We start from the raw sequence: 27,817 nt of genomic DNA, 5'->3' as shown, positions 1-27,817 counted from the left end.
CCTTGGAAAATAATCAGACATAACACAGAAAAAACATATATATTGTTGTTTGTTGCAACACCATTTACAGTAGAAAAAAGGGCAAAACAACTTACGTGTCTACCATTGATAAAATTATTTAACCATATTATCATACTGTAAAATATTTTAAAATCTGGAGATATTTTTGAAACATCTGATATAAATAAGTCTTCATAAAGTGCCAAATGGGGGTTGGAGTCAATCTACGTGTTCCATATAGTCTCACTTTAAAGAACATTTTATGTGCCAGACGTGGTGGTTCACACCTGTAATCCCAGCACTTTGGGAGGCCGACGCAGGTAGATCATCTGAGGTCAGGACAAGACCAACCTGGCCAACATGGTGAAACCCCGTCTGTACTAAAAATACAAAAAAATTAGCCAGGCATTGGTGGCACGCTCCTGTAATTCCAGCTACTTGGGAGGCTGAGGCGGGAGAATCACTGGAGCCTGGGAGGTAGAGATTGTGGTGAGCCGAGATCGTGCCACTGCACTCCAGCCTGGGTGACAGAGCGAGACTCAGTCTCAGAAAAAACAAAAGAACATTTTAGGTATGTATATAAAAAATATGGATAAAAGTTACACAGACTTATCTCTGGATGGTTGGGATATGGCTGATACTTATTTTCTTTAAACTTTTTATAATTTGCAAATGTCCTAGAATAAGTATATATAATTTATAAATTATATATACTTGTCATATATATGTCTAGGACGTATATATATATATATATATGGGACATATATATAAATGTCCTAGAATAAGTATATATAAGTATAATATATATATAGAATAAGTATATATAATTTATAGTTCTAAGTGTATAATAAACATTATTTTTAAAATAGTTGCCTTTTTTAATTACCATAACTTAATGAAGTGAATCTGGGTTTGTATAACATAATAAATGTTTAGAGGAGGGTGCTTGTGTTTAACCAGTAGTAGTGTGGAATGTAGTTTCAATCAGGAAAGCTTTCAGCTGAAAATAACAGAAAAGCAGATGTAAACAGTGACATAAACAAGATGGGAGTTTATTTTTTCTCATATAACCATAAGTCTAGAGGCTTAGAGTAGCTGGTGTTGGCTCAGTCATTCAGCAATGTCAGGGTAGTGTCTCTTGAATTCTTTGGACATTCTCCATTATTGCAAAATAGATGCCCAAATTACTGGCAGTGTACCACATTCAAGGCTAGAGGGGTACTGGGAAGGAAGCCAGGGAAGGCCACACCATCTGCCTCTTTTATCAGGAATGCAATATCTTTTCCCAAGGCAATTTTTAGATTTCACTTGGCACAACTGTGTTATATTACTATCCTTAGGAAGCCAGGAAAGTGAGTATTTAGTATTTTATAGCCCAAGTATTAGGGACAGAAAAGGGAGAAGGGGTTGAAAATGGGTGTTGGATTAGTTAACTAATGGTATCTACCACAAGTAAAAAAAGAAAAAACCAAAACAGAAAACCTTCAGTTAGATTGCTAGATTCACTAATATTTTGAAAATTTTTAAATAAATTAGTCATTGACTGAGAGTTTTTTGTTTGTTTCTTTTAGCTGTCAATACTTCCCTCTGAGGTTTGCTAGGCTACCTTGAATTATGGTGCATTTCTATTAATAGTTCATTTTAAGTGATTAGTAGTTGTGGTAGGCAGGATAATAGTGACCCAAAGATGTCCATGTCCCAATTCCTAGGACCTGTGAATATGTACATTACATGGCAAAAGAGAATTAAGATTGCTAAACAGCAGATAGGGAGATTATTCTGTATCATTCAGGTGAGCCCTTTAAGGACTACACTTCTTAATGGAAGTGGGATGCAGAAGAGGTGTCGGTAAAAGATGTGATGATGGAAACAAGGTCAGAGATGCAGTGTTGCTGGATTTGGAGATGGGGAAAGAGGGCCATGAGTCAAGGAATGTGGTAACCTCTAGAAACTGGAAAAAGCAAGGATTCACCCTTCTAGCCTCCGGAAAGGACTGTAGCCCTACCGATATCTTGATTTTAGCCCAGTGAGACCAGTGTTGGACTTCTAACTTATATAACTGTAAGAAAGAAATGAATGTTGTATTTTTCTCTAAGTTTGTGGTACTTTGTTACAGCAGCAATAGAAGACTAATGCAGATTTTAGTACCTGGAAGTGGGGTGCTGCTGTAAACAAATACCTAAAAATGTGGAAGTAGCTTTGGAATTATGCAGTGAGCACATCTGGAAGAATTTTGAGGTGCATGATAGAAAACGCCTAGATTGCCATGACAATAGAAATATGGATGTTAATAACTCTATTAGACTTAGAAAAAAGTGAGGAGCAGGATAGAGAAAACATTTATCATCTTAGAATACCTAAATCATTGTGAACAGATGGTGGAAATACATTAAAGGTGCTGGCTCAGAGGAAAATGTTGGGAATTGGAGGAAAAGGGATCCCTATTATAGTGGCAGAAAGGTCAGCAGGCTCGTGTACTGCAATTACGTGGAAAGGAGGACTTACAAACAGCGAACTTGGATGTTTAACTGAAGAGATTTCCAAGCAAAGTGTTGAAGGTATGGCCTAGTTTCTTTTTGCCACTAATAGTAAAATTTGAAAGTAGAGAAATAAATCAAGAGGAGACCTGTTAAACAAAAAGGAACCAGGACTTGATGATTTTGGAAATTCTTAGTCTACCCAAGTGGCAAAGGGTGCTAAAGTCAGGAGTTTCACTGTCAGGAAAATGCGCTCTAAAGAAAAAGCCAAAGGAGTCACTGTGCAACCTTTTGCTGAAACCTCAGAAAGATGAAAAGGTCAGAGCATTCACTCACACAAAACACTGAAGAGATCAAGGGGTGTGACTCATAGATTCCCTTAGCATCTAAGTAGAAGCCAGAAATAGAGATGGGATTATCTAGGCAAGATCTGTGGAAGAGCCTTTTGTCAAATGGAGTGAGTCTCTGTACTTATACAGTAGACCCACAAGGTTTTTGAGAATTCTATGTCAGCAGCAACTCAAAGGGAGAGAGAGAGGATGAAGTGAAAGACTCAGAGAGGAAGCAAAATTTGTCTTCATCTGTAGACCTATGGAATTAGAAAAGAAACGAGAGGATGAAGTGAAAGAAGGCTATCAGAGCCCCAAATTCTACAGGCAGGAAACAAGCCGATGAAACTACTCAGCTTTAAATACATGCTGGTTACCCTTTATGAAAAAGGAAGGATGACTCTGAGGGCAAAGGGGCAGTCCAGTAGGGTGGAACTGAGAACTTTACAGAATTCTGCCCGTGCAGAGACCTACTCCAGGTTGCCTAACTGGATTTCAAAATTACTTGGGACCAGTGACATCTTCCCTTTCACTTTCTTTCATTTTGAATGGGAATATCTGTAACTATATTCTGTGGCAGTCCTGTCCTTGTATTTTGGGAGCAGGGGATTTCTTTTCTAATTCCATAGGTCCAAAGATGGAGAGGAATTTTGCCTCAGGATGGATTATACCAAGAGTCTCACCCATACCAAATTTAGATTTTGATAATAAGATGGAGATTTTTGAGTCCATGAGATTTAGATGAGATTTTGGACTTTGAATTGATGCTGCAGTGTGTTGAGACTTTGGGCGGGATCTTGGAAGGGGACAAATGAATGTATTTTGCTTGTGAAATGGACACAGCCCTAATGACACAGTGATTCTAGCCCAGTGAGACTTATATTGGACTTCTAATCTACAGAACTGAAAATAATAAATTCATGTTGTTTTAAGCCACTAATTGTGGTAATTTGTTACAGCAGGAATAGAAAACTAATATTCTAGATGACCTTTCTGTATGCATAGAAAATTTGTTGGCTTGGCAAGAAACCATGGAGATTAAAAAAATCTGAAGGCACATACTTCACAAAAGAATATATGCAAATGGCCAATAAGCACAATGTTCTCAACATTATTAGTCATCAGGGAAATGCAAATTAAAATCTTAATGAGATAGGCCGGGCACGGTGGCTCATGCATGTAATCCCAGCACTTTGGGAGGCCGAGGCAGGTGGATCACAATGCCATCCTGGCTAACGCGGTGAAACCCTATCTCTACTAAAAATACAAAATATTAGCTGGGCATGGTGGCAGGCACCTGTAGTCCCAGCTACTCAGGAAGCTGAGGAATGAGAATCACTTGAACCCGGGAGGCAGAGGTTGCAGTGAGCTGAGATCATGCCACTGCACTCCAGCCTGGGCAACAGAGCGAGACTTCGTCTCAAAAAAAAAAAAACAAAAAACACAAAACTTAATGAGATATAGCACACCCACTAGAATGGTTAAAACAAAAAAGCTTGACAATACCAAAATAAAAAAGCCTATTCCAATACTGAACATTTAGAACAATTGAAACTCCTATACACTGTAGATAGGAATGTAGAATGATACAACCACCTTAGAAAAGTTTTGGCAGTTCCTTATAAAGTTAATTATATACCTGCCCTGTGACCAGTAATACCCCTTCTGGGTATTTACTCAAGGGAAATGAATACCTATATGGCCACAAAAAAGACTGTACAAGAATGTCATAACAGCCCTATGAGGGTTCTTCAAAAAGTTTATGGGAAATGTGTGTTATGAAAAAATATCCATGGAGTTTGTATTAGTCTATTTTCATACTGCTATAAAGATGCTACCTGAGGCCAGGCACAGTGCCTCACACCTGTAATCCCAGCACTTTGGGAGGCTGAGGTGGGGTGGATCACTTTAGGTCAGGAGTTCGAGACCAGCCTGGCCAACATGGGGAAACCCCATATAAAAATACAAAAATTAGCTTGATGTGGTGGCGCACGCCTGTCGTCTCAGTTCCTCAGGAGGCTGTGACAGGAGAATCACTTGAACCTGGGAGGCAGAGATTGCAGTGAGCCAAGATCACACCACTGCACTCCAGCCCGGTGACAGAGTGAGACTCCATCTTAAAAAAAAAAAAAAAAAAAAATTTATATATATGTACACACACACACACACACACACACACACACACACACACTCTCTCTCTCTCTCTATCCAAGACTGGGTAATTTATAAAGGAAAGGGGTGTAATTGACTCACAGTTCCGTGTGGCTGGGGAGGCCTCAGGAAACTTACAGTCATGGCAGAAGGGGAAGCAGGCACATCTTACATGGCGGCAAAAGAGAGAAGAGAGTGAAAGCACAGCGAAAACTGCCATTTATAAAACTATCAGATCTCGGGCCGGGCGCGGTGGCTCACGCTTGTAATCCCAGCACTTTGGGAGGCCGAGGCGGGCGGATCACGAGGTCAGGAGATCGAGACCACGGTGAAACCCCGTCTCTACTAAAAATACAAAAAAAATTAGCCGGGTGTGGTGGTGGGCGCCTGTAGTCCCAGCTACTCGGAGAGGCTGAGGCAGGAGAATGGCATGAACCTGGGAGGCGGAGCTTGCAGTGAGCTGAGATTGCGCCACTGCACTCCAGCCTGGGCGACAGAGTGAGACTCCATCTCAAAAAAAAAACAAAAACAAAAACTATCAGATCTCATGAGAACTCACTCACTATCACAAAAACAGCATGGGAGAAACTGCCCCCATGATCCAATCACCTACCTCCCTCAACATGTGGGGATTGCAATTCGAGATGAGATTTCGATGGAGACAACAGAGCCAAACCATATCAGAGTTCCAAATTTTTTTGCACTAAAATATAAACTCATGACTAACTTGTTAATAACATGTCCAAACAGTATCTAGCTTGAGACACTAATATATCCATTTGAAAATAATCCATTTCAGAGTAACATAAATTCTGCTAAAATTGAAACAAGAACAAACATTACATTTATGGTGAACTTTGGGTAGAAGAATGGTGAAATTATTGATGTGTTACAAAAGAGTATGGCAATAGTGATCCAAAGAAATCAGCAGTTTACAAATGGATACGTTGTATTAAGAAGGGATGAGACAATGTTGACCATGAAGCCCTTCATCTGCAGCAGACCATCTACATCAATTTGTGAAACTGATGATTGACAGCAGCAATAGCCAATGTATAGACACCTTATTTGGTTCAGCCTTACCCAATTCTGACTGATAAAGTTGAACAAACTTTAATGAATGTCAAAACTATTGCATCTAGATTGGCTGCAGACAAGAGCAGAGCTTTAAGTGAGATCAAGATCCTGAGGCATTTCCTTGAGGAACTGTAACGGGAGAAGAAATGTGGCTAGCAGTCCAATCCTGAAGACAAAGTATGATCAAAGCAATAGCTACCAAGAGGTGGAAGTGGTCCAGTCAAAGCAAAAGTGGACCTGTCAAAAGCAGAAGTCATGGCAACAGTTTTTGGGGATGCTTGAGGGATTTTGCTTGTTGACTTTCTGGAGGGCCAAAGAATGATAATAGTTTATTATGAGAGTATTTAGAGAAAGTTGGCCAAAGCTTTAGTAGAAAAACACTTGGGAAAGCTTCACCAGAGAGTCCTTCTCCACGACAGTGTGTCTGTTCATTCCTCTCATCAAACAAGGGCAATTTTGGAAGAGTGTCCATAGGCATCCACCTTAGAGTTCTTATCTGGCTTCTCCTGGCTTTCTTTTGCTTCCTAATCTTCAAAAAAATCTCTAAAGGGCACCCATTTTTCTTCAGTTAATAATGGAAAAATGGGTGAGCATGGGCGGTGTGGCTGGGTGGGCGCCAGAGCTTCACCTCCGAGGCGGATCCTCAGGGCAGTGGCCAGATCATGACTGAGGTGCTTGAGCCCCTGGAGCCTCTAGTGCCTGTGGACTTTGGCAGTCGCAAGGCAGTGGTGCGGCTGGAGAAAGCCATCATCTTCACCCATGGGCTCTACCCCATGGACACCGACGGGTGGAGCCCATGGAGTCGGGCCTGGAGGGCAGACGTCTATACCTGAGATCCGACAATGTAGTAGAAGGCAACTGTGCTGAAGAATTACTACAAAATTCCCATTGCGTCGTGAAGGAGTATTTTGTGGCTCCCCAGGTAATATCTCTTTGCCAAAGCTGGATGAACAATAGCCTTTCTCACATAGCCGAGTAGCTCATTCTGGGAAGGGGGTACTCTCTGAATACGTGGAAGCATAATGACAATGTTTTCTTACCATGAACACTAATTTTCCTGCTTTTTCCAGTCACCTGAAAAAATGGGTGCTTAAGCATTCCTTTTTTTTTTTTTGAGATGAAGTCTTGCTCTTGTCCCCCAGGCTGGACTGCAATGGTGTGATCTCGTCTCACTGCAATCTCCGCCTCCTGGGTTCGAGCGATTCTCCTGCTTCAGCCTCCTGAGTAGCTGGGATTACAGGCACCTGCCACCACGCCCGGCTAATTTTTGTATTTTTAGTGGAGATGGGGTTTCACCATGTTGGCCAGGTTGGTCTCGAACTTGTGACCTCAGGTGATCCGCCCGCCTCGGCCTCCAAAAGTGCTGGGATTACAGGCGTGAGCCACTGCGCCTGGCCAGCATTTCTTAATAACATACTCTTCTGAAGATAGAATTGGGAAATATCTGGCACTAACAAGGCAATGAGTTCCTGATGCTAACCTAAGTAAAAGGAAATCAAAAGTCAGCTTCCAAGGAAATAGCTTCCAAGGTATTCACTTAACAGGCCTGTTCTGTATGGAAGACACTATTTATCACCCGTTAATGCTCTCCAAAGGACTATACCAACTGCATGAAAGTGAACTTTTACATCTACTTAAATGGTAGACAGAGCTTCTTGATCACTATGTGACAACCTTGGCTGTCATTTTTAGTTGCTATTTGAATTGATTTGAGCAGCCCTATCTTCACCGAACATACCTGAATTTCTTCCTAGGTACCCACTTTGTTCCTAGAAAAGGGTTAACTTTCTACTATGGTCTGAAGAGTGTTCAAAGTAGACTAGAGCTTGGGAACTCCTAACCTAGAACCATCTGCCATCCCACAAAGTGATTATGTGCAAAACGGATACTAGTCATACCTAGTGTTTCTCTTTCTGAAAAGAGAACTTATCCTAAAAGTAGCCTTGGGCCTCGGACAAAGTAGCCCTTTCCACCCCCAAAATGATTATTAAATTGACATGAGTCCAAGATTGTGGAGTTTTTTGTTTTTTGTTTTAAAACAGATACCAAGGATAAATGAAACCTATTTAGGGATTCATCCTCTAATTAATAGATTCTAAGTAATAGAATCAGAGAGAGATTTTTTCCTCTAACCAAAGTGCCAAAGTTGGTTTTGGCTAAGAATTAATTTCCCAGTGATCTTTGTGCTGCTGCTCATTTCTTTTATTTTTCTGAGACAGGATCTCTCTGTCACCCAGGCTGGAGTGCAGTGGTATGATCATAGATCACTGCAGCCTCCATCTTCTGGGCTCAAGTGATCCTCCCACCTCAGCCTCCTAAGTAGCCGGGACTACAGGTGTGTGTCACCAAGTCCAGTTAATTTTTGTGTGTGTTTTTTTTAAGTAGAGATGGGGTCTTGTTATGTTGCCTATCTGGTCTTGAACTCCTGGCTTCAGAGGATCATCTGACATGCCTTGGCCTCCCAAAGTGCTGGGATCACAGGCATAAGCCACAATGCCTAGCTTGTTGCTCATTCTTAAAAGTCTGTGTTTATTTTTCCCATTCCCTTCTTTTATCTGCAGTGCTTCTTTTTTCTTTAAGGCAGCTTAATTTACAAGCTTGGCCTTGAATTAAAAGAGAACCCTGAACCTTGGAGTTGAAGTTCTCAAACCAACATCAGAGCAATTATCTTAATGCCCATATAAACAGTTATCTACTCCTGCTCCTTAAAAAAAAAAAAATAATAATGTAAAAATGACTGCATTGACATGCTTACATTCCCAGCAACTTCATTTGTTTAGGGATGGACTAAATGACTGGTATCATCACTTTAAAATGTGTCTTGAACTTGATGGAGCTATGTCGATAAATAAAATTTATAGTTTTCTTTTCTTTTTTTTTTTTTTTTTTTTGACAGAGTCTCGCTCTGTCGCCCAGGCTGGAGTGCAGTGGTGTGATCTCAGCTCACTGCAAGCTCCGCCTCCTGGGTTCACGCCATCCTCCTGCCTCAGCTTCCCGAGTAGCTGGGACTACAGGCGCCTGCCACCATGCCCGGCTAATTTTTGTATTTTTAGTAGAGACGGGGTTTCACCGTGTTAGCCAGGATGGTCTCGATCTCCTGACCTGATGATCTGCCCGCCTTGGCCTCCCAAAGTGCTGGGAGCCACTGCGCCCGGCCTATGGTTTTTGTTTTTGTTTTGAGATGGAGTCTTGTCCTGTCACCCAGGCTGGAGTGGAATGGTGTGCTCTTGGTTCACTGTAGCCTCCACCTCCCAGGCTTAAGCCTCCCAAGTAGCTGGGATTACAGCTGTGTGCCACCACGCCCAGCTAATTTTTGTATTTTTAGTAGAGATGTGGTTTCACCATGTTGGCCAGGCTCGTCTCAAACTCCTGACCCCAAGTGATCTGCCCGCCTTGGCCTCCCAAAGTGCTGGGATTACAGGTGTGAGCTACTGTGCTCAGCCTTTAGGTTTATTTTTTAATTCCATTTTTCCACAGATTTTTTGAAGTCCTCTCATATTTGTGATAGCCTTAAACTGGAGACAACCCAAATGCTCATCAAAGAAGAAGGAACAAATTGTGGTATTTTCATGCGATAGACTATTACTCAGCAATAAAAGGAAAAAATTGCTGATTCAGGCAACAACATGGATAAACTTCTAAAACATTTATGTTGGAAAGAAAACAGACACAAAAGAATATTTGCTGGATGATTCTCTTCATATAAACTCCAAGAACAGCCCAAACTCGTCTGTGGTGATAGAAGTCAGAAGTCTGCTGGGTTAGAGGAAATTGATTGGAAATGAGCATGAGGGAACTTTGTGGGGTGATGGAAATGTTCAGTATTTTTATTTTGGATGGAGGTTACATAGATGATCACAATTGCCAAAACTGATCTAACTTAATATTTAAGTTGTCCATTTTATTGTATAAATTACAACTTGGTAAAAAAAAAAAAAAAAAAAAAAAGAGATTTAGTTAGTGTCTTAACTAACTAAATGTATATTGACAACCTGATTATACTGTTCTACTCATTACAAGAAGGCATACCCTTATGTGATGGGACCCACCCAGTGAAAGTCTATCGCTGAAGATAGCATAGAATTCTGGAACTGAGTCCTGAGGAATGATCCATCACTCACATTAGGGAGTACTCTGGGGAGTGGGCATCAGTATGTGATAAGTTACGTCCTGGTCTCAGAAAATCAAATGAAAAATTCAAAGACCATGGTTTAGGAAGAAATAAATGGGTTGTAGAAACTGTTATCAGCTAGGCAGTTTTGAAATCAATTGTGGGGATAATGTGTGGATTTGGGTAGAGGGAGAAAAATACTTTGTGCTTCCTAAGGAAACTAAATGCTAAGTTCATCCACTTAGTAAGAAATATACAAGCCTGAAACAGCTTTTCTATTTGAATGGTGCAGCTGTTCCTGAAGATTTACTGCCAGGACATAGTTTAGAACAAGAAAATGAGATACTATTATGAGTTAACCACCACTGTAGTGAAACTCCTCTCAAAGATTTCCAGTAACTTCTTACTTAATTTTAAAAGTTAATTATCTGTCCACATTTTACCTGACCTCTCTCCCAGTTTTAACATGGTTAAATACTTCCTGGAGTTCTACCATCTTTGGCTTTCAGAAACTGTAGTCCTGGATTTCCTCTCTTCTTTGATTTCTCCATTTTATTCTATGATACCTCAGAAGTGGCTGGTTTTCTTCTGCCTGTCGTCTAAATATTGGTATTCCCTGGGGTTCATATCAGTGCTGTAGCTCTTTCCCAAACTCATCATGCTCTTTGATACCCTTTATATTTATACATGCTTCTCCCTGTGCCTGGAATTATTCTGTTTCCTTTTCCACATAGCTCAAATACATGTCATTATAGGTACTGACTTCCTTCTTCTTCTTTCTTGACAGATTAGTCATTGTCTTCTCTGTTGTTCTTTTTTTTTTTTTTTTTTTTTTTAAGAAATAGGGTCTTGCTATGTTGATTAGGTTGGTCTTGAACTCCTGACCTCAAGCAGTCCCCTCATCTCAGCCTCCCAGAGTGCTGGAATTACAGGTGAGAGCCACTACATCTAGCTTTGGTTGTTCTTCTAACACTTCATTTTTGTTTGTTTGTTTGTTTTTTAACCTCTGTTCTGGTATTTTAATATATTGTACTATAATTATTTGCATAGTTTTTCTGCCTTCTGAATTATTAATTCCTTGAGAGAGAGAACCGCATATAACTTTGTATCATCAATACCTGGAAAAGTGCTTTGTATTACTAGACATGCAATAACAGTTTGTTGCATGAGTTAAACAAAAGATAATCCATTTTCTCTCTTCAAGCAAGGGAGCTGGAATCAAAAGGATTATTTCCCTCTCAACCTCATGAAAGCACTCACACAGGCAGAAGTGGAGAAAGGTGTGTTAATGCATGTTGAGAAACCTTTCTGTCTCCTACTTCCCTTCTCTTTTTCCTGCCCAGTTTGCAAGCCAACTTTCCTGATTTATTTGGATTAACGCTTACTTTATTTTAAAATGAAATTGTGGCAGACTTTTCAGGAAAGATGATGAAGTGATGCCAGGTCATAAAACTTCCTTCTCCAAAGCCTAGTGAAATGAACAACAGTGAATAAAAGTGAAAGCCAGGAGACTTCTAATTCTAGCTAAGTTGAAATAAGGCTACTGGAGCCCATCTTTCCCAGTGATTACAAATAATAATAATAATAATAACAACAACCCTGGACAAAAAAACAAACAATTGCCTGAAGCCTCCAAATAGTAAATATAGTAGGTGAATTAAGGAGAGAAAACAATACTTAATGAACGACCAATATAGCAACAGTGAGTTTCATGGTTAATTTTCATCTTTATACCTTGAGTTTGACCCAAGGGCAGTCTGAATCTGGGAACTATATAGTAGGTATGGTCAACAGAGACTCAGAAAGAAGCCCATCTCTCTGGCCTGAGCACAGTTTACAAAAAAAAAAAAGGTTGGTGGTGACTGCAAGCTGGAGAGCTGGAGGAGAATCCTTGTTTGTTTGTTTGTGTTTTTCTCGTTTTCTTTCCTAGTCCTGTCCTGAGGTCAGCCCTAGTTGTGGAACAACTTTACTAGGATACGACAGCAGTGTTTTGAGTACTTAAAACCCTGAGAAGAAACCTACCACTGAGAAAAGGGACGGCTGTTGGGTGAAGAGTGGGGGAAAAGCCACATTATTATTTTTTCTATCTTTTCTTACCTCTTTATCAGGAAGGTGGGCCCACTTGCATAGTACAGGGAGCTGAAACTCTGAGAGAACCCCATATTTCTGGCTGACGACCTGGGAAAGGTGTCTTTGACAGCCAGATGGTATGGGAGAAATGACATGAGGAAAGATATGGAGGAATGGATAACTTACCAAAGCACTACATGTATGGACTATTCCTAAAGAAGCATAGCAAAAGCTTTGAAGTATAAACTGACATTGGAACCAATATGCACAGAAGGCCAGGCAGAACTTGTAATCTGAAACTGACTGGGTTGATTCTTTGCTAAAACAAAAAAGTCGATAGTCCCCAGAGGCTTTTAATAGGATCCAGAGTCTCATGACATAATCAAAATGTCCAGGATACAATCCAAAACCAGTCAACCAGGAAAGGAAATTGGTTCCCTTGAACCAATGTTAAGCCCTGCAACTGTGTCATTTTGGGGTTGGCATCTATTGATTGGAAAAAACTTGGAAATTTTCAAGGGAAAAGAAATCAATAGATACCCCCAAAATGACCCAGTTGTAGGGATTCTTAAATACTTTAAAGCAGCTACTGCAACCATGTACCATAAAGGTGGACACTCTTGAAATCAATGGAAAGAGGAATTCTCAGCAGTGAGCTATATATACAAAACCAAATGAAAATTCTAGAAATGACAGACTATAATATGTAAAGTAAAAAGATTCATTGGCTCAGATGTGGAGATGTGGCTGGCAAGATGGCCAAACAGGAATAGCTCTGGTCTCCAGCTCCCAGCGAGATCAACGTGGAAGGCAGGTGGTTTCTGCATTTCCACCTGAGGTACCCAGCTCATCTCACTGGGACTGGTTAGACAGTGGATGCAGCCCCTGGAGGGCAAGTTGAAGCAGGGTGGGGAGTTGCCTCACCAGGGAAGTGCAAGGGGTTGGGGAACTCCCTCCCCTAGCCAAGGGAAGCTATAAGGGACTGTACCTTGAGGAATGGTGCACTCCAGCCCAGATACTATGCTTTTCCCATGGTCTTCAAACCTGCAGACCAGGAGATTCCCTCAGGTGCCTACGCCACCAGGGCCCTGGGTTTCAAGGACAAAACTGGGCAGCCGTTTGGGCAGACACCGAGCTAGCTGCAGGAGTTTTTTTTCATACCTCAGTGGCGCCTGGAATGCCAGTGAGACAGAACTGTTCACTCTTCTGGAAAGAGGGCTGAAGCCAGGGAGCCAAGTGGTCTAGCTCAGTGGATCCCACCCCCATGGAGCCCAGCAAGCTAAGATCCACTGGCTTGAAATTCTTGCTGCCAGCACAGCAGTCTGAAGTCGACCTGGGACACTTGAGCTTGGTGCAGGGGGAGGGGTGTCTGCCATTACTGAGACTTGAGTAGGTGGTTTTCCCCTCACAGTATAAACAAAGCCTCCTGGAATTTTGAACTGGGCCGAACCCACTGCAGCTCGGCAAAGCCTCTGTAGCCAGACTGCCTCTCTAGATTCCCCATCTCTGGGCAGGGCATCTCTGAAAGAAAGGCAGCAGCCCCAGTTAGGGGCTTATGGATAAAACTCCCATCTCCCTGGGACAGAGCAGCTAGGGGAAGGGGCGGCTGTGGGCGCAGTTTCAGCAGACTTGAACGTTCCTGCCTGCCGGCTCTGAAGAGAACAGCAGATGTCCCAGAACAGTGCTCAAGCTCTCCTAAGGGTCAGACTACCTCCTCAAGTGGGTCCCTGACCCCTGAGCCTCCTGACTGGGAGATACCTCCCAGCAGGGGTCAACAGACACCTCATACAGGAGAGCTCTAACTGGCATCTGGCAGGAGCCCCTCTGGGACAAAACTTCCAGAGGAAGGAACAGGCAGCAATCTTTGCTGTTCTGCAGCCTCTGCTGGTGATACCCAGGCAAACAGGGTCTGGAGTGGACCTCCAGCAAATTCCAGCAGACCTGCAGCAGAGGGTCCTGACTGTCAGAAGGAAAACTAACAAACAGAAAGGAATAGCATCAACATCAACAAAAAGGACGTCCACACAGAAACCCCATCTGAAGGTCACCAACATCAAAGACCAAAGATAGATAAATCCACGAAGATGAGGAAAAACCAGTGCAAAAAGGCTGAAAATTCCAAAAACCAAAATGCCTCTTCTCCTCCGAAGGATCACAACTCCTTGCCAACAAGGGAACAAAACTGGACAGATAATGAGTTTGACGAATTGGCAGAAGTAGGCTTCAGAGGGTGGGTAATAACAAACTCCTCGGAGCTAAAGGAGCATGTTCTAACCCAATGCAAGGAAGCTAAGAACCTTGAAAAAAGGTTAGAGGAATTGCTAACTAGAATAACCAGCTTAGAAAGAAAATAAGTGACCTGATGTAGCTGAAAAACACACCACGAGAACATTGTGAGGCATACACAAGCATCAATAGCCAAATTGATCAAGTGGAAGAAAGGATATCAGAGATTGAAGATAAATGTAATGAAATAAAGTGTGAAGACAAGATTAGAGAAGAAAGAATGAAAAGGAATGAAAAAAGCTTCCAAGAAATATGGGACTATGTGAAAAGACCAAACCTACGTTTGATCGGTGTACCTGAAAGTAATGGGGAGAATGGAACCAAGTTGGAAAACACTCTTCAAGATATTATCCAGAAGAACTTCCCCAACCTAGCAAGACAGGCCAACATTCAAATTCAGGAAATACAGAGAACATCACAAAGATACTCCTCAAGAAGAGCAACCCCATGACACATAATCGTCAGATTCACCAACGTTGAAATGAAGGAAAAAATGTTAAGGGCAGCCAGAGAGAAAGGTCGGGTTACTCACAAAGGGAAGCCCATCAGACTAACAGCGGATCTCTCTGTAGAAACCCTACAAGCCAGAAGAGAGTGGGGGCCAATATTCAACATTTTTAAAGAAAAGAATTTTCAACCCAGAATCTCATATCCAGCCAAACTAAGCTTCATAAGCAAAGGAGAAATAAAGTCCTTTACAGACAAGCAAATGCTGAGAGATTTTGTCACCACCAGACCTGCCTTAAAAGAGCTCCTGAAGGAAGCATTAAACATGGAAAGGAACAACCAGTACTAGCCACTACAAAAACATGTCAAATTGTAAAGACCATTGACACTATGAAGAAACTGCATCAACTAATGGGCAAAATAGCCAGCTAGCATCATAATGAAAGGATCAAATTCACATATAACAATATCAACCTTAAATGTAAACTGGCTAAATGCCCCAATGGAAAGACACAGACTGGCAAATTGGATAAGGAGTCAAGATCCATTGGTGTACTGTATTCAGGAGACTGATCTCATATGTAGAGACACACATAGGCTTAAAATAAAGGGATGGAAGAATATTTACCAAGCAAATGAAAGCAAAAAAAAAAAAAAAAAAAAAAAAAAAAGCAGGGGTCGCAATCCTAGTCTCTGATAAAACAGACTTTAAACCAACAAAGATCAAAAGAGACAAAGAAGGCCATTACATAATGGTAAAGGAATCAATGCAACAAGAAGAGCTAGCTATCCTAAATATATGAAATATAAATGCACCCAATGCAGGAGCACCCAGATTCATAAAGCAAGTTCTTAGAGACCTACAAAGAGACCTAGATTCCCACACAATAATGACTCCCACACAATAATAGTGGGAGACTTTAAACACCCCACTGTCAGTATTAGACAGATCAACGAGACAGAAAATTAACAAGGATATTCAGGACTTGAACTCAGCTCTGGACCAAGTGGACCTAATAGAAATCTACAGAACTCTCCACCCCAGATCAACAGAATATACATTCTTCTCCACACCACATTAGATGTATTCTAAAATTGACCACATAATTAATTGGAAGTAAAACACTCCTCAGCAAATGCAGAAGAACAGAAATCATAAGAAACAGTTGCACAGACCACAGTGCAATCCAATTAGAATTCAGGATTAAGAAACTCACTCAAACCATACAACTACATGGAAACTGAACAACCTGCTCCTGAATGACTACTGAGTAAATAATGAAATTAAGGCAGAAATAAATAAGTTCTTTGAAACCAATCAGATCAAAGACACAGCATAACATAATCTCTGGGACACAGCTAAAGCAGTGTTTAGAGGGAAATGTATAGCAATAAATGCCCACAGGAGAAGGCAGGAAAGATCTAAAATCTACACCCTAATATCACAATTAAAAGAACTAGAGAAGCCAGAGCAAACAAATTCAAAAGCTAGCAGAAGACAAGAAATAACCAAGATCAGAGCAGAACTGAAAGAGATAGAGACACAAAAAAATCAGTGAATCCAGGAGCTGGTTTTTTGAAAAGATTAACAAAATAGATGGACTGCTAGCTAGGCTAATAAGAAAAGAAAGAAGAATCAAATAGACACAATACAAAATGATAAAAGAGATATCACCACTGATTCCATAGAAATACAAACTACCATAACAGAATACTATAAACACCTCTACGCAAATAAACTAGAAAACCTAGAAGAAATGGATAAATTCCTGGACACATACACCCTTCCGAGACTAAATCAGGAAGAAGTCGAATCCCTGAATAGACCAATGACAAGTTGCGAAATTGTGGCAGTCATTAATAGCCTACCAACCAAAAAAAAGCCCAGGACCAGACAGATCGACAGCTGAATTCTACCAGCGGTACAAAAAGCAGCTGGTACTATTCCGTCTGAAACTATTCCAAACAATAGAAAAAGAGGGACTCCTCCCTAACTCATTTTATGAGGCCAGCATCACCCTGATACCAAAACCTGGCAGAGACACAACAAAAAAAGAAAATTTCAGGCTAATAACCCTGATGAACATCGATGCGAAAATCCTCAATAAAATACTGGCAAACTGAATCCAGCAGCACATCAAAAAGCTTATCTAGCACAATCAAGTTGGCTTCATCCCTGGGATGCAAGGCTGGTTCAGCATACACAAATCAATAAATGTAATCCATCACATAAACAGAGCCAATGACAAAAACCACATGATTATCTCAATAGATGCAGAAAAGGCCTTTGATAAAATTAAACACCCCTTCATACTAAAAATTCTCAAAAAACTAGGTGTTGATGGAACATATCTCAAAATAATAAGAGCTATTTATGACAGACCCACAGCCAGTATCATACTGAATGGGCAGAAGCTGGCAGCATTCCCTTTGAAAACAGGCACAAGACAAGGATGCCCTCTCTCACCACTCCTATTCAACATATTATTGGAAGTTCTGGCTAGGGCTATCGAGCTAGAGAAAGCAATAAAGGTATTCAGATAGGAAGAGAGGAAGTCAGATTGTCTCTGTTTGCAGATGACATGATTGTATATTTAGAAAACCCCATCATCTCAGCCCAAAATCTCCTTAAGCTGATAAGCAACTTCAGCGAAGTCTCAGGATACAAAATCAGTGTGCAAAAAATCACAGGCATTCCTGTATGCCAATAATAGACAAACAGCCAAATCATGAGTGAACTCCCATTCACAATTGCTACAAAGAGAATAAAATACCTAGGAATTCAACTTATGAGGGATGGGAAGGACCTCTTCAAGGAGAACTACAAACCACTTCTCAAGGAAATAAGAGAGGACACAAACAAACGGAAAAACATTCCATGCTCATGGATAGGAAGAATCAATATTGTGAAAATGGCCATACTGCCCAAAGTAATTTATAGAATCAGTGCTATCCCCATCAAGCTCCCATTGGCTTTCTTCACATAATTAGAAAAAAACTACTTTAAATTTCATATGGAACCAAAAAAGATTCCACATAGCCAAGACAATCCTAAGCAAAAAGAACAAAGCTGGAGGTATCACACTACCTGACTTCAAACTATACTACAAGGATACAGTAACCAAAACAGCATGGTACTGGTATCAAAACAGATATGTAGACCAACAGAAAAGAACAGAGGCCTCAGAAATAACACCACACATCTACAACCATCTGATCTTTGACAAACCTGACAAAAACAAGCAATGGGGAAAAGATTCCCTATTTAATAAATGATGTTGGGAAAACTGGCTAGCTATATGCAGAAAACTCAAACTGGACCCCTTTCTTACACCTTATACAAAAATTAACTCAAGATGGATTAAAGACTTAAATGTAAGACCTAAAACCATAAAAACCCTAGAAGAAAACCTAGATAATACCATTCAGGACACACGCATGGGCAAAGACTTCATGACTAAAACACCGAAAGCAATGGCAACAAAAGCCAAAATAGACAAATGGGATCTAATTAAACTAAAGAGCTTCTGCACAGCGAAAGAAACTATCATCAGAGTGAACAGGCAACCTACAGAATGGGAGAAAATTTTTGCAGTCTATCCATCTGACAAAGGGCTGATATCTAGAATCTACAAAGAACTTAAATTTGCAAGAAAAAAACCACCCCATCAAAAAGTGGGTGAAGGATATGAACAGACACTTCTCAAAAGGAGAGATTATGAAATAAAGCTCATCATCACTGGTCATTAGAGAAATGCAAGTCAAAACCACAATGAGATACCATCTCACGCCAGTTAGAGTGGCGATCATTAAAAAGTCAGGAAACAACAGATGCTGGGGAGGATGTGGAGAAATAGGAATGCTTTTACACTTTTGGTGGGACTGTAAATTAGTTCAACCATTGTGGAAGACAGTGTAGTGATTCCTCAAGGATCTAGAACCAGAAATACCTTTAGACCCAGTAATCCCATTACTGGGTATATATCCAAAGGATTATAAATCATTCTGCTATAAAGACACATGCACATGTATGTTTATTGCACCACTGTTCACAATAGCAAACACTTGGAACCAGCCCAAATGCCCATCAGTGACAGATTGGATAAAGAAAATGTGGCACATATACACCATGTAATACTATGCAGCTATAAAATGGATGAGTTCATGTCCTTTGCAGGGACATGGATAAAGCTGGAAACCATCATTCTCAGCAAACTAACACAGGAACAGAAAACCAAACACTGCATGTTCTCACTCATAAGTGGGAGTTGAACAATGAGAACACATGGACACAGGGAGAGGAACATCACACACTGGGGCCTGTCTCGGGGTGGGGGGGCTAGAGGAGGGATATCATTAGGAGAAGTACCTAATGTAGATGACAGGTTGATGGGTGCAGGAAACCACCACGGCACGTGTGTACCTGTGTAACAAACCTGCACGTTCCACACATGTATCCTAGAACTTAAAGTATAATAATAATAATAATAAATCATTGGTTCATCTCAGTAGCAGAATGGAGATGTCAGAGGAACAGGTTAGTGAATTTAAAGATAAACCAGTAGAAATAAATCCCAACTGAAAAGAGAGAGAGAAAAAAGAAAACAAAAATAAACAGCCTCACTGGCCTGTGAGACTGTATCAAAGGGCCTAACATTTGTGTCATTGAAGTCCCTGAAGAAGAGGAGAAAGGTATTGGTGCAAAAAAAATTTTTGAGAAAATAATGACTGAAAACTTACAAATTTGGAGAAAGATAAATTTACAGACTCAAGAAACTAAGTGAAACTTAGACAAGGTAAATTCAAAGGACTCTGCTCTCAGACACTTAATGAAACTGCTGAACACCAAAGATGAGGAAAACTGTTGAAAGCACCAAGAGGAACATGATTCATTACATATACACATCACTGTGGGTTTCTCATCAGAAAATCTGGAAGTCTAAAAACAGTGGAACACCATCTTTAAAGTGCTGAAAGAAAGGAAATGATGACTCAGAATACCATATCCACTGAAAATATCTTCCACGAATGAAGGTGAAATAAAGACTTCCTCAGATGAAGGTAAACTAAAAGGTATTTGTCCCCAGCAGACCTGCTCTACAGTAAATATTATAGTAAATGAAGTTTTTTCAGGCTGAAGGGAGATGACAATAGATTGATCCCACCAAAACAACATATGGATAGTACTTAAAGAAAACAACAACTGTCAATCGAAAATTTGATGCCCAGTGAAAATAACTTTCAAAAGTGAAGGTGATAAAAAGGCAATTTCAGACTTAAAAAATGCTGAAAGAATTTATCTCTGACAGAGTCACATGTAGTTATAAAAGAGATTTTTTCACCAGGATGAAAATGATAATGAAAATATGGATCTGTGCATAGAAATGAAGAATACTGGAAATGTTAAACTGAGTAGATAAACAAGAAAATTTTCTTGTTTAAGTAATTTTAAAAGTTAATTGACTGCTTAAAAATCTTAATTTAATATGGGGTTTATAACATGTAAAAATAAAATCTGCAACAAAAATAGCACGAGGCAAAGAAGAGAAATGGTACTTTATTACTATTAAGTTTGTACCCTCTTTATGAAGTGTTTTAGCACTTGAAGAAAATCTAATAGGTTAAAGATTGACAGTATAAAGCCACCACTAAAATAACAATGCAGAGTTATAGCTAATAAGCCAACGAAAGAGTTAAATAGAATCATAACATATATTCCACCCAAAAGGAGGTTGGGGGGGAAAGAAAAGGGAACAAAATCCTGGCCAGGTGCAGTGGCTTACATCTGTAATCCCAGCACACTGGGACACCGAGGCAGGTGGATCGCTTGAGGTCAGGAGTTGGAGACCAGCCTGGCCAACATGGCAAAACCCCATCTCTACTAAGAATACAAAAATTGGCCAGGTGTGGTGGCACATGCCTGTAATCCCAGTTACTCGGACAATCGTTTGAACCTGGGAGGCGGAGGTTGCAGTAAGCCCAGATGATGCTACTGCCCTCCAGCCTGGGTGACAGGGCAAGTCTCCATCTCAAAAAAAAAAAAAAGAAAAGGGAACAAAAACCAGATGAGATGAATGAAAAAGAAATTGCAAGATGACAGACTCCAGCCCAACCATATCAATAATTACATTAAAGGCATGTATTCTAAACACTTCAATTAAAAGGCAAAGATGGCTAGATTGGATTTTTTTTAAGAGATGGGGTCACTCAGTGCAGTGACTTGATCATAGCTCACTGCATCCTCAAACCCCTGGGCTCAAGCGGTCCTCCCAAGTAGTTGGAACTACAGGCGTTAGCCACTGTGCCCAGCTCAGTTTGGATTTCTTAAAAAAGCCAAATCCAACTTTATGCTGCCTATAAAAACATACCTTAAATATAAAGAAACAAATAGATTAGAAGTAAAAAGATGAAGCAAGATATACCATGCTAACTGTAATCACAAGAAGCTGTATTCTTGTTAACATCAGATAATGTAGACTCCAGAATAAATAATATTACTAGGGATAAAGGGGTCAACTTACCAAGAAGACAAAGTAATACTAATTGTTTTTGGAGCTAATAACAGAGTTTCACGATGCTTGAAACAAAAATTGGTAGAATTGCAAGGAGAAATCAACAGATCCACAATTAAAGCTGGAAATTTCGGTACCCATCTCTCAAAAACACAGAGCAAGTATACAGAAAAATTATTAAGGAAAAACAATTTGAACAAGAAAACTGAGACTCTTTGTTTGCTGATGACATTGTCTATGTAGAAAATTTGTGGAATCCAACAAAAGCTACAGGAAGTAATAAGTGAGCTTAGCAAATTTGCAGAATACAAGATCAATATGCAAAAATCAATTATGTTGTATATACTTGCCAAGAGCAGTTGTAAATTGCAATTAATCCTGTTTACAGTAGCATCAAAATATGAAATACTTTGGGATAAATCTGATGAAAGATGTATAAGATAGGTAGACTAAAAACTACAAAACATTGGTGATAGAAATTAAATAAGACCTAAATAGGGGCCGGGTGCGGTGGCTCACACCTGTAATCCCAGCACTTTGGGAGGCCAAGGTGGGTGGATCATGAAGTCAAGAGGTCAAGACCATCCTGGCCAACATGGTGAAACCCTATCTCTACTAAAAATACAAAAATTAGGCATGGTGGCACGTGTCTGTAATCCCACTACTTGGGAGGCTGAGGTGAGAGAATCGCTTGAACTTGGGAGGCAGAGGTTGCAGTGAGCTGAGATTGCACCATTGCACTACAGCCTGGGTGACAAGAGCGAAACTCTGTCTTAAAAAAAAAAAAAAAAAAAAGGAAAGAAAAAGAAAGAAACAAACGGAAATGCTAGTAATTAAAAACAGTAGCAGAGATGAAGATTGCTTTCAGATTCATTCGTAGACTTAACACAGCCAAAGAAAGAATAAATGTACCTGAGGATAGGTCTATAAAAATGCCTAAACTGACACACAAGAAGAATTCCTAAAAAAGAATTCCAAGAGCTGAGAGAATATCAAACAGACTAGCATATGTAGAATTCCAGGAGAAGGGCTAGGCGTGGTGGCACACACTTGTAATCCCAGCACTTTGGGAGGCCGAGGTGGGTGGATCACCTGAGGTCAGGAGGCGGAGGTTGCAGTGAGCTGAGATCACGCCACTGCATTCCAGCCTGTATGACAGAGTGAGACTCTGTCTCAAAAAATAATAATAATAATAATAAAATTCCAGAGGGAGAAAGGAGAAAGCATTTGAGGTAATAATGGCCATTTATTTTCCAAAATTAATTACAGATAACAAAATGCATGTCCAGAAAGCTCAAAGAACACCACATGGGACACACACACATACCTCTAGGCATATCAGTGAAACTGCCAAAAAGAAGATTTAATGAGAAAATTTTAAAGGTACCCCCCCCCAAAAAAAGGACAAAACATTATACAGATAGAAACAGATTATATAGTAGACTGTTTTTTTCAGAAAACATGCAAGCTGGAAGACAATGGTGTGTCAACTGATAATTTTATACCCAGTGAGAATATCTTTAAAAGGTGATAGAAAAGTAAAGACTTACTAATTTATGAGACAGCATCTTGCTCTGTTGTCCAGGCTGGAGTGCAGTGGCATGACTCCTGTGCTCAAGCAGTCTTCCTTTCTCAGCCTCCTGAGTAGCTAGGACTACAGGCAAACACTACTATGCCTGACTAATTTTTTATTTTTGTTTTTGTAGAGAGAGGTCTCATTACGATGCTCAGACTGGCCTTGAGCTTCTGGCATCAAGTGACCCTCTTGCCTTGGCCTCCCAAAGTGCTGGAATTACTGGGATGAGCCACTGTGCCCAGCCTAAAGACTTTCTTACATAACAAAAACTTGTAATTTATTGGTAGCTGTCTTACTCTGCAAGAAATGTTAAAGGATATTCTTCAGATAAAAGGAATATGATACCAAGCAGAAACTTGGAGCTACACAAAAAGAACACTGGAAACAAGCCAAGGCAAAATCACATTCACTTTTTTCTTTTTGAAAAATTATTCTGGACAATAGCTGTATGCCTAAAACAAAAAATAGCAGTGTAATGTGTTTAAAGCATATATAAAAGTAAAATATATTAGAATAATTGCACAAAGAATAGAAGGAAAGTATTGGGAATGTACTCTTGTGAGGTTCTTATTCTAGCCACGAAGTGATATTCTGTTAGTTATTAAGTAAAGATATAAATTATAAACCCTGGGGCAACAACTAAAAAAAATTTAAAGAAGTATAAACAATAAACTAGTAAAGGAAGTAAAATGGAATAATAAAAATAGTTGGTACCAAAGTTGTTAAAAGAAAAAAGTGTTCAGTTAACCTAAACTCAGGCAGAAAGGGAGCGGAGGTAGAGGAGGTGGGCAGAGAAACGAAGACCAGATGGAACAAATATAAAACTAGCAAGACCACAGACTGATTTGAGTAATAATAAAACTGTAGTCTCCTGCAAAACAACAACAAAAACAAACTAGCAAGACCACAGATTTCAATCCAGTCATAATCAGTAATTATATTAATAATGGATTGTCTAAACACACCAGTTGAATGACATATATGGACTTCTAGTTAGTTGAAGACAATGAAGGCTGTATACTAATCGATGACTCAAAATCTCCCTACATGATAAGAAACAATTTTACAACTACAGTTGTTCTTGGTAAAACTACACCCTCAGAGTTATTTCAATTCAGAGAATACTCAAAAGTACAAAATCACTTTGAGTAAAAAGAAAAACTGACAAATGCCAGTATGGTAATTCCTCGTCCCTCCCCTGAACCGCACCCCCTCCCTGCACCCCCAAAGTCTTTGGGGCAAGCAGTGGCCAACCGCTAAAGTTGTAGATAGATAGAAGAGGGAGGTTAGCAACCACCAGGCAGGAACAACAACTAGAAAGATTAAAGTTGTTGCTGTGGGTAGTGACTATCTGGGGCTGGTGTCATGAAGACGGCAAAAAGAATTGACCGGCACCTGTAGTCCCAGCTACTCGGAGAGGCTGAGGCAGGAGAATGGCGTGAACCCGGGAGGCAGAGCTTGCAGTGAGCCGAGATCGCGCCACTGCACTCCAGCCTGGGTGACAGAGCGAGACTCCATCTCCAAAAAAAAAAAAAAAAAAAAAAAGAATTGACCAAGACGGGTGTAGGTAAAGAAAAACAGATTCTTTAAAAAAGTGGAAACATGTTGCTAGGGTGCAGTGGCCCAGTCAGCAGGAGCGGAGCTGACTTCAGGGAGACAAAGGCTTGCCGGGGATTTTATAGGATGGTGCTCTTGCTATGCTGAAGAGGGCTTTGTGCAGTACTGATAATGCCAAGGTTGCAGTTAGCTAACTTGCATTTTTCTATTAGCTGATGGTCTAGTGATAAGTTGGGCATAGGAAGATTGTGAATTATTTGTGCAGGAGGGCTATGTGTCCTAGACCATGAAGAAAGGCCGACTTACAGCTTATCTGCGTTCTCTTTTTGCTTTTCCTTAGTCCTGCCAGCCTGACTTCTTTTCCCTGATTAGGATTCCACAGTTGTAATTCAGAAAATACTCAAAAGTTAGTGGGAAAGATAAGAGCATTTACTATAGGAAACGGATTTCGAAGTGTACTTGATTTAAAGATTTAAGCACAATAGAAAAGCCTGGGCAACATGGTGAAACCCCATCTCTACCAAACAAGGAAAATACGTAAATTACGTGGGCATGGTGGGCATGCTTGTGGTCCCAGCTACTCAGGAGGCTGAGGTGAGAGAATTGCTTGAGCCTGAGAGGTGGAGGTTGCCATGAGCCAGTATCGTGCTACTGCACTCCAGCCTTGGCAACAGAGCGACCCTGTCTCAGAGGCTAGACATACATTTTAAAGAGAAATACTCAACATAAAACGGCAAGTGTAATTTAAAAGGACCAGCACAACATAAAGGGACAGTATTCCAAACATACGCTTCTCTAGGAGAAAAAAGGCAAAAAGGAAAAAAGAAGTGCCTTTTGGCAATCAGGTGTCAACGGGAAAAGGAAGGAAAGGTGGATATTTAGGGTCCTTCAAGGTCTAAGTGTAAGAGTTAAAGAAAGAGGAAAGAAACATGAAAAGCAGCTCAACAGTCAAAGACGACAGGTTTATTTTGGAGAATAAACATGAGAGGGGCTTCTGGCCGATTTTGTTCAGGAGCACTATCCCTTACAGACTAAGTATTTATTAGCCAGGCATGGTGGCTCACGCCTGTAATCCCAGCACTTTGGGAGGCTGAGTTGGGTGGATCATGAGGTCAGGCATTCGAGACCAGCCTGGCTAACAAAGTGAAACCCCGTCTCTACTAAAAATACAAAAAAAAAAAAAAAAAAAAAAAAATTAGCCGGGTGTGGTGGCAGGCACCTGTAATGCCAGCTACTCGGGAGGCTGACATCTCTCCAGCCAGACGGGAGGTTGTCTCTGGGCTGGCATGTCTCTGGTCAGGGAGGGGTTTATTTTACAGTTGGAATGTTTCTGGTTGGAGATGTCATTTATGATTTATGGTCATGCTGAATTTGGGGGAAAAAAGGCAAATCACTACATAACTACATATCAGAATCTATAGACTATATAGCACTGCAAGATGACTGTAGTTAACAATTATTTATTACGTATTTTCAAATAGCTCAGAGAGGATTTTGAATGTTCCCAGTAAAAGAAATGATAAATGTTTGAGGAGATGGATGTGCTAATTACCCTGATGTGATACCTATGCATTGTATATATCAAAAAATCATTGGGTACCCCATCAGTGTATACAATTATGTGGCAATTAAAAATAATCTATATGGTGAATTAAAGCAGTGATCAAAGAAAACCTCATAGCAGTAAATACCTTTTATCAGTGAAAAGGAAGGAACAAAAAATGAATTAAATTCTTAGCTCAAAAAAACTAGGTAAAGAACAGCAAAGTAATTCAAAAGAAAGCACATGATAGGAATTAGTATAGTTAAAAACAGAAATTAATGAGGAAAAAATAGAAAAACATACCTAATTATTAAATCAAAATCCTATTTTTGAAAAAATTAACAATATAAATAAACCCAAGACCTAAGTTGGTGAAAAAAAAAGGAGAAAGCATAAATATGCAAAATAAATGACAAGGGAGAAACAGAAGAAATGTAAAAATCAGAAGACAAATTTGTAGTCTTTGAAATAAATTTGAAACCTAGATTTAATGGATAATTTTTTAGGCAAATACAGCTTGTCAAAAATGACCCTTTTTTTTTTAAATGGGGAAACACTAGAGGCATTTCCACTAAGATCAGGAACCACAGCAAGGATGTTCATTATCTTCAATGCTATTCAACATTGTACTGGAGGTATTTAGCAATGCAGTTAGACAAGAGAAACCAAGTTGAAACGTAAGAATGAGTTAACAAAGAAGTAAAGCTGTCTGTTTTTAGATGATGTGATTGAATACCTAGGAACCCCAGATAATCAGTGATAAAATGAACTCAATAATTTAGTAGGACAGCAGGATATAAAATTCATATATAATAATCAATAGTCTTATTTCTCAAAAGAAGATATACAGACAGCCAACAAACATGTGAAAAAATGCCCAACATCACTAATCATCTGGGAAAAGCAAATTAAAACCACAGTGAGATACCACTTTATTTCTGCCAGAATGGCTGTAATTAAAAAGTCAAAAAACAATAGATGTTGGCATAGATGTGATAAAAAGGGAACATTGTTACACTGCTGATGGGAATGTAAATTAGTACAACCACTATGGAAAACAATATAGAGATTCTTTAAAGAATTAAAAGTAGAACTGCCATTCGAGCCAGCAATCCCACTACTGGGTATCTACTCGAAGGAAAAGAAGTCATTATATGAAAAAGACACATGCACATGCATGTTTATAGCTGCACAGTTCACAATTGCAAAGATGTGGAACCAACCTAAATGCCCATCAGTCAACAAGTGGATAAAGAAAATGTGGTGTGTATATACACCATGGAATACAGCCATAAAAAGGAACAAAAGAATGTCTTTTCCGGCAACTTGGTTGGAACTAGAGGCCATTATTCTAAGTCAAGTAACTTGAATGGAAAACCAAGTATCATATGTTTTAACTTTTAAGTGGGAGCTAAGCTACAAGGACACAAAGGCAAAAGAATGACATGATGGACTTTGGGGCTTGGAAGAGGGGAAGGTTAGGAGGGGGTGAGGGATAAAAGACTACATATTGGGTACAGTGTACACTGCTTGGGTGATGGGTGCACTAAAATCTCAAAAATCACCACTAAAGAACTTATCTATGTAACCAAAAACCACCTGTACCCCAAAAACTATTGAAATAAAAAAGTAAAAAACAATAGTCTTCATAGAAACAGCACATAGAGGACATAATAGTAGA

The 27,817-nt window shown here is 40.0% G+C and overlaps 1 protein-coding gene and 1 pseudogene across 3 annotated transcripts in view; both read left to right on the top strand.

Annotated features, from left to right (window-relative positions):
- The window catches only part of COPG2 (coatomer protein complex subunit gamma 2), a 160,501-nt gene that overhangs the window by 23,188 nt on the left and 109,496 nt on the right, over window positions 1-27,817 (top strand). The window contains exon 1 of one of the 3 annotated variants that reach the window (XM_030825608.1): window positions 12,058-12,135. The exons of the other annotated variants lie outside the window; for them this stretch is intronic. The gene's annotated coding sequence lies outside the window, so the exon portion shown is untranslated. Of the gene's footprint in view, window positions 1-12,057; window positions 12,136-27,817 lie in introns of those variants that run through there. 3 annotated transcript variants of the gene reach the window in all.
- Window positions 589-7,057, top strand: LOC105740724 (annotated as a pseudogene).

The sequence above is a fragment of the Nomascus leucogenys genome, chromosome 13 (assembly GCF_006542625.1).
Source record: "Nomascus leucogenys isolate Asia chromosome 13, Asia_NLE_v1, whole genome shotgun sequence".
In the NCBI taxonomy this organism is placed as follows: domain Eukaryota; kingdom Metazoa; phylum Chordata; class Mammalia; order Primates; family Hylobatidae; genus Nomascus; species Nomascus leucogenys.
Note: the sequence above shows the minus strand (reverse complement) of the source record. Positions and strands in the feature narration are given on the sequence as shown.